Genomic DNA, 8,049 nt, shown 5'->3' with positions numbered 1-8,049 from the left:
CTAGCCCCATGACTAGTGAGCTGACCTTAGATGTAACACACATGGGTTTGAATCCCTGCTTGTACCCCATCTCCTGGGGAGCTTCCTAGCCACAAATTTCCTAGGTATTCTGGAGCCTCTTTCTCTCATTCTGGCTTATTGTTAAAAATTTTAAGCATCTTGGTTTCATCTTGATGTAAATGAAAGTAAGTGCCAAGCCTTTTTTGTTTGGTTTTATTTAAATTAAATACCAATTTTTCCAACCAAGCCTGCTCCCTTGCATTCACGTCTGAACACATCAGACTCTTGTTGGAGTGCCAGAGACAGGGTCTGGTTTTTCTAGTTTTCCCTCTTCTAGAAAATACTTTACACTCGAAGCACCACAAACTTTTAATCCTTCTCTTGATGTCTGAAATGTCTTCTGTAACTCTGAAAAAAAATTATAGCTATAGAAATCTGCATACTACTGCCTGGACTTGTGAGTGGTAGCTTGGACTAGGACTTCTCGTGGTTCTCGGCTACCAGCACATTTTATAAGTGAGGAAGAGTATCTTGGACTTCAGGCTTTGGTAGGGTGCTCTTCACAGTTCTCAGAGCAGAAGGGATTTGCTCCAGTTGTTTTGGGAACAGGAGGACGCAAACCAAGATAAAGTGTACCACTGAGTATTCTGAAGCTGAGTCAGGCTCCATACTGCCTTACCACATGCCAGGGAGTTGGTAAATCCAGTCACTTTATTCCACTTAGACACTTGGACACTTATTCCTCTCAGATTTACCCATCACCCACACCATAATATACTTCTGGTTTTGATGCATAGGAATACAGTCACCTCAAGGTAATCATAGAATGACATATGGTAACCTGTTTATGGTGAGTCTGAGGACTGGTATGCCTGCATAGATGGGACATTTCACTAGGTGTTAGATGAGACTTAGAGAATCATCTAAGTGTGGTGAGTTTTAATGATAAAAATATGTGCTCACTTTAAAAAGAGTGGATTTTCCCTATGGGAACAAAGATAAAACAATAAATCTCCCCGTCCTCATTCTGCCTATTATTAAAATTTCTTTGCTCTGCCAGCTAACTTGCCTTTTCCTTTTTTCTTTTAAGCTAGACTCTCCATAGCATCAACTCATCTACACCATAATCCAAAGCACAATGCTACTGAGTATTACTAAAATCTTTTTAATGAAAAACTTCTTCTGAGGAGTTCTCCTCAGGAGGAGAAATGCTTTTGAGAGAGGTCTCTTTGGACACTGCAAGCCATCTGCAGAAAAGCATGACTTCTCACATCCACTCCACTGGAGTCCCTGTGAGCTTCCTAAGCACTTTCTGACAAGCATAACATAAATAGGAAGCAGGCTTTTGTCTTCATGAGATTCCCACCTGGATAACAGAGGAAGACTCAATGGATAAACAAAATGTGTCTCAACTGAAAAATTCTTGCCAATTTGGCAAGATGGTTCATAGGTCAGGTTCTGACTAGGTTGTATTATAAAATGAGAAAAACTGAATGAGTCTCAGAATGTATTGTCTCCAGATGAATGCTGTCATTTAAAAACCCTTCATGCTCCAAAATCTATGCTGTCCTTTAATAGCATGCATTATTTTTAATGATGCAGCTCTTTGAGCTGGGGAGGAAAACTAGCAGCAATTGGACAAGCCTAGCTGGCCTCAAATTTTAGTGTTCTCTCTGGTGTTTTTCTAGAGTAGTTCAGTGCAAAATAATCTTCTATTTCTTGGTAAACAGAAATGACAGGGTGTGGAGAAGAGGCGGTGTGTTTGCACTCCAGAGGATGGGAGCTGGCTGTACTTATTTTGAACCACCATAAATTACTAGGAGCACAGGAAAGAGATGAAAGCTACTTAGAGTGCTCCCTGCATAACTGAGAGATGGTTTTCTTGTATTTTATCTGATTTTATTTTATTCTTATGTTAAGGTTTGTCATCATAAAATGCTCAGCACCTAAGTAGAGAGGATAAAGCCTGGATCTTATCAGGGGTTGTATGTATAAATTCAGTGGGTTTTGTGTGTTTGCTAACACAATCTTAGGGATGTTTTAAAGTCTGAGATCCATTCAGGGTTCCAGATCAGTTCATCTACTGATTTTTGGCAAGTCAAAGGAGGTGACCCTGCCCCTCTACTACACTCTGGTGAGACTCCACTTGGAGCACTGTGTACAGTTCTGGTGTCCTCAACATAAGAAGGACATAGAGCTGCTGGAGCAAGTCCAGAAACCACAAAGATATCAGGGGACTGGAGTACTTCCTGTATGAAGACAGGTTGAGAAAGTTGTGGCTGTTCAGCCTGGAGAAGAGAAGGCTGTGTGGAGACCTCATAGCAGCCTTCCAGTATCTGAAGGGGGCCTACAGGGATGCTGGGGAGGGACTCTTCATCAAGGACTGTAGTGATAGGACAAGGGGTAATGGGTTAAAACTTAAACAGGGGAAGTTCAGGTTAGATATTGGGAAGAAGTATTTTACTGTGAGGGTGGTGAGGCACTAGAACAGGTTGCCCAAAGAAGGGGTAAATGCCCCATCCCTGGCAGTGTTGAAGGCCAGGTTGGACAGAGCCTTGGGCAACATGGTCTAGGGTAAGGTGTCCGTACAACTAGATGAGCTTAATATTCTTTACAACCCAAACCATTCTATGATTCTGTATTTTTTCATGTAGTAAAGCCAAACTACTTGTGGATGAAGGTAATTCTTGGTTGTTGGAAAGCTGCTAGAAGAGCTTCTTAGAGGAAGTGATGGAAACTTGCTTGAGGACGCTGGGACTAAATGTTGTCCTGGCAGTATACGAGGCTGTAAAATCATAAAAAGTAGAGTTAAAATGCAGACACCAATCCTGAGGATCTACCTGCTGGAGGCTTATGCAGCTTAGAAAGCAGGTGTGCTTGACAATAAACAGTACAAGGAGAATGTGGGCTTACATTTTCTGATGGAAACAACTTTCTCTACTGTCTTGCAAGGAGAAAGGCAAATTCAGCTTCAAAGCTTCTTCAGAATCACATTTCCTGTATCTATTTGTTGTAATCTATTTCTGTTGCACTCTTTCAATCCCGAGCATATATTCCCCATGATACTCAAAAAAGTAATCCTTCCTCACCCTTCCTTGTAACTTAGCCTCTCCCTTTCACCTAATCATCTCAGCTGCCTTTCTTCCCATCTATTACAAATCATTGGTTCTAATGTGTTTGACATGAGCGAGAGATAGTAGAGATTTATTTTTTGTTTTTTACAAAGGTTGTAGTAATTTATTTTTCTTGCTGTTACAGGAAGTTGTGTCTCAACTGCTGGTATCGCAATCTGATTTTGAAGCTTTTTCATGCTAAGACTCTTCAAATGGGTGTTCCTCAGCAGGCCAGGGAGAAGTATTTTCACTGAATTGCAAAGCTAAGACCTATGGGGCACGCATCGCTGAAACCACTGAACAAACAGGACCTAGGTAACACAATCCCGGTCTGTGAACACTAACTTAGCACTCTGATTAAAGTACTTAGGTTCAGAAGTGCATAAACCCATATTAAAATGTGTCAGAAGTACCTCAATTGCCAAATTGCACTGTCTTGCAGCTGGACTTGTGGCTGGGCGTGCTTTCCCAGGCCTTTGAAATGATTCTTCCATCATTTTTTTTTTTGCTTTTGGTATTACCTGAAGTTCTAAATTTCATGAATTTACAAGCTGCCATGGAAATTCACTTTGTCATAGGCTGAAAATAAGTAGCAGTTGCATGTACTCATAAACCCCTTTTATTGCCTTCCTACACAAATTTAATCTCAGTTCTTTGGCTGAAATGTAAAACACAAGGAGGCACACTTAAGAAAACTAAAACTCCATGTTTCTAAAATGTGCAAATACAAACAAATTAATGTGTTTCAGATTTCATTCTGTACTGATCACTAAAATATAGCTTGTCAGTCATATTAGGAATTGAATTGCTTTTTCTTTTTAGCCAAAAAGAGTAAAATGTCAAATCAGTTGCAGTTCTTTAGTCTTTGAGCACAGAGAATACTTTTATCACCAAACTACCTTAATATTTTCCCATGTGCATCACTCTCCCCATATGTGTAACTACAAAACAGACCAGAAGAAAACAGGAAAAGATAAAATCAGACAAATAAGATGTATTTCTCCCTTCAAAATACAATCCTAGATGTAGAATCTGGAATAATTAGCAGCCTTTTATGCTCAGAAACAATTTTAATATAAATGATATTGTAACCTGGGGCCCAAGTCTGCAAACATTAAAGAATATGAGGTTACTTTATGCATGTGAGTAATTCCTCTTGAGAATATTTGCAAGATTAGAAACCAGAGTAATGTGATAAAATAGTATGGAAGGAGATTGTATTACATCTGTACAGGCTGTACCAGTTAAGATACCGCTAATGTAGTCTACTTAATATTAGTAGTGAAGTACAAGGTCTTGTCATGTTAGTGGCTTTGTAAAGATGATAATATCAGTTATTTTAACAAAACAAAATCTATTCCTAGCACTACCAGGTTGGCACCTTTGACAGGGAGACTGAAGTCTAGGTAAAGAATGTATTTTAGGAAACAATCACAGTATATTCTTCAATATACAGAAAGTAAGCTCTGAACATCCTTACTGATGTGGAGAAAATGGTATACACTGCACTGTACATACAAAGAGGTAGCATACCTACTTGTTACCTCTTTAGAGTGATCCAGCCCTAATGCTATTGCAATTAACAGCGAAATACCTGGGACTATAGGAACCCTGCCTCTAAGATCCCAGTGAGCCGGAGAGGTGGAGACAGCAGGGTTGTGTGCATCTGCATCAATGAGTGATCTGGCCCTACACAATCCTACTGGAAGATACTGTTTTTTTTTATTATTAATAATATTAATATTCAAATATTTAAAAAGGAAATTTTATATATACACTTTCAACACTTTTCTGTGAATTTTAAATGTTCAGCGACGTACAACAAAACACTTCTGGGGCTCTTTAAACATCAGTGATATTACTGAAAACAGTGTCATTGAAACTTAGATTCCTTTCTGTACAAGAGGACCCTATTACATGGAAATGGAGAATCTGTCGGGGATCCTAAATGCTGGATGCATTTTTGTAAGCATAAAAAGTTCAACAGTAGTTTCTGGAGCATAGGAGGTTCCAGGTGAACATCAGGAAAAATTTCTTTACTGTGAGAGTGACAGATCACTGGAACAGGTTGCCCAGGGGGGTTGTGGAGTCTCCTACGTTGGAGATATTCAAGGCCCGCCTGGACAAGTTCCTGTGTGATGTACTCTAGGTTACCCTGCTCTTGCAGGAGGGTTGGACTAGATGATCTTTTGAGGTCCCTTCCAACCCTTGGGATTCTGTGATTCTGTGATTCACTTTAATATTATATTAGCAGTTTGCATCCATTTTGTTACAATTGGACCTTTGAGAAATGGTATTTACAAATCACATTTGGTAAAAAACACTAGAGAAAAAAAAATTAAAAGGTTCTTTACAAACCCAGAAATGTGTTAGCAATCATACAGCCAAGTCCATCTGCTCTTCAGCCCTAAACCCTAAATAGATATCTTAATTATATTCAAATTTTCTCAGCTGCACCAGAGGAGAGCAAGAATTACGTTACTGAACTTTGAATGGTCCTCTGGGGGTTAGACCAATACCCACTTAGGTCAGTGGCATACATTTACTTAAGCAAGGCTTAAACAGAACAATTTCAGATCTCAGGAGTCAAACCAGTGTTTTCTACAGACTTTTCTGATCCCAGTGAGCTTTCTTCTGAGATAGCTCATCTAAAGATACACAGAGAAATGGTTCATTGCAGAAGGACTAGCCTAGTCTTCTAACTAGAGTCAGTGAAAAACTCAACTGCAGCCAGAGACAGTGGAGAAATTACCACAATGCAGGGGGGAAAGCCAAAAGGTGAAATTCAATTCCAGAGATCTGGAAAGTCTTCCTTAAGTCTCTTTATGAAAGGCTTTGTGGATGTTTCTATCATATTTTCGGGGGGGGGGGGGGGGGGGGGGGGGGGGGGAACATTCTCTTCTAATGAAATACTCCTTTACAGTGCTGTCTAAATTCAATAAAAGTTGATATTTGGAATTCACTGCTAACTCACACCTGTATTTGTGCAGGAAACACACTGAATTTGCAACTTCCATCCCTTTCCTACTCAGAAAGCCCTGTCAAGTTTAAGTGCAAAGAAGAGCATACTGCAGAGGCAGAGTTTCTTCTTTGGACCACCCCTCCCAGGGGCCAGACGCGGCTTCCAGTGATGAAAGCAGAGGGAGACTCACCATGTTTATATTCTTCTGTCAAATGGCTGTTCTGCCAAATCTATTTTGGGTAGCTTTAGTTCTTTTTTAAAGTAAACTCAAACTTTCCAGGTTCAAATAACAAGTTAAATGAGATTATTCAGCAAAGCACATGAAAGGCAGGCAAATATTGCTAATGCAATCTTAACTTATCTCTGTGACTGTACAGAAAGGCATAACTTAATAGCAGTCTTTTCAAAAACATTACTGTCCTATCCAAGGTGAAATTAAACATCCCATGTTTCTTCTGAAATTCAGCAATTAACACAATTTTATTCACTGAAAGACGTCAATTCTGTACCAAGGAAAATGTGCTTAGAGATGAAAATTAATTATTAATTAATAATTCCTTAATTATTGTATTATGACAATATTAATGTAAATTCTGTAAAAATAGTGTTCGAAAATAGGATTTGACTCTGCATAGAACACTACGCTATATAATATCACTATTAATATATAATAATACTAGTCTCTTTTGCTAACAGAAGCTTGCTGTCCTTCAAAACTTAATGGTGAAGGGCTTCCTGTGGAGCTGTACTACAGTGTATGCTTACTACATCATGCAGTAAGGTGAGTCTGTCTCATCTGTATGAGGCTGTTAACAGATACTATGTATTTTAGAAAAAAGGAGCATGTGCAAGATCAAGTATTTTCCTTGGGGGAGGAGGGAGGAGGAAGGGAGGTGGTGGGAAAGGCAGATGCATTTAATTATTTCCGAGTATTAATTGTAATTAGCATTTAGGTGCATCACTGACTTTCAATTTGACTTTGCTTCCTCTGTCAGCCTTGTCATCAGTAAACAGCATTTACATCTATAGAAAAGGCCAGGGGGATGACAATGAAAAGATTTAAAAAAACTCTGAGTAACAGGCAGTGCTTTGTATATGTCTGCTCATACATTCACTAGGAGTGACTAAAAAAATCCAGAGATAACTCACATAGTCAAGTTTTATGTGGAAAAAATAACTGGCACGGAGATCAGGTGGCACATACCAAAATGCTGGACTCTTTCTACATGTTAATCAACCAGTGTGTGAGAGATTAATCAAAATGCATGTTCTGTAACATGTAACAATGCAAAATTCTCTTCTGTCATATGAAACCAGAAAAAATGCTAGTTATGTGCATGACCAAAAAGGTACCATGTTTTTCAATTAGTATAAAAGCCTGAACAGTGACAATGACAATCAACCAGTGAGTGGCAGAGCACAAAACTCACCCTGGACTAGGCCAATGAATCAAAGTATTGCTGGAATTGCAAATACTAATGCAACTGTCAAAGATTTAAAGTACTTAAATTCAAAGGTATTAAAGCAATAAAATTCTACCAACATGGTAGCCTTAAGGCAATGAGATGTCTTAATAACCTAAAAATTGAATTGGCACTCTCTTCTCTGCCCTGAATCATAAATAAAAGTTCTACCATGGTTAATTTGGCCTTTCAGATTTCCCAGGCATTGTTCTTCGTGGACATGAGAAAACCCTCTGTGATTTTTATGAGCATACATTGTGTCCTGATACCCATTACTAGTCAATTTTTTTTTCAGCATATTGGTGTACCGTGTTACACGATTGCCATTTCCTCCTTAAAGGTAACTGGATGCCTATGTACATTCTACAGCATTAGCTAGGTAATTAAGTAAAATCCCTTTCAGTGTGGACTTAAAATTTGCCTAATATTGTTAAAAGCACATCGGAATAATTCCTGACCATATGCATGTTAAAACACATACATAAATAAATGCTGTGGGTTTGTGATTTGT

The 8,049-nt window shown here is 38.9% G+C and overlaps 1 long non-coding RNA gene across 1 annotated transcript; it reads left to right on the top strand.

Annotated features, from left to right (window-relative positions):
• The first annotated feature begins 2,650 nt into the window (after positions 1-2,650).
• On the top strand, positions 2,651-7,737 carry LOC134161407 (uncharacterized). The gene is made up of 4 exons (XR_009963961.1): positions 2,651-3,428; positions 6,104-6,314; positions 6,772-6,856; positions 7,071-7,737. It is a non-coding gene; the product is annotated as an uncharacterized LOC134161407 (long non-coding RNA).
• The last annotated feature ends 312 nt before the right edge of the window (positions 7,738-8,049 follow it).

Source organism: Pezoporus occidentalis, unplaced genomic scaffold (genome assembly GCF_034315485.1).
Source record: "Pezoporus occidentalis ecotype Australia unplaced genomic scaffold, CSIRO_AGI_Poc_V1 ctg173, whole genome shotgun sequence".
Taxonomy (NCBI): Eukaryota; Metazoa; Chordata; class Aves; order Psittaciformes; family Psittacidae; genus Pezoporus; species Pezoporus occidentalis.
This window is presented reverse-complemented; position numbering and strand designations above follow the sequence as displayed.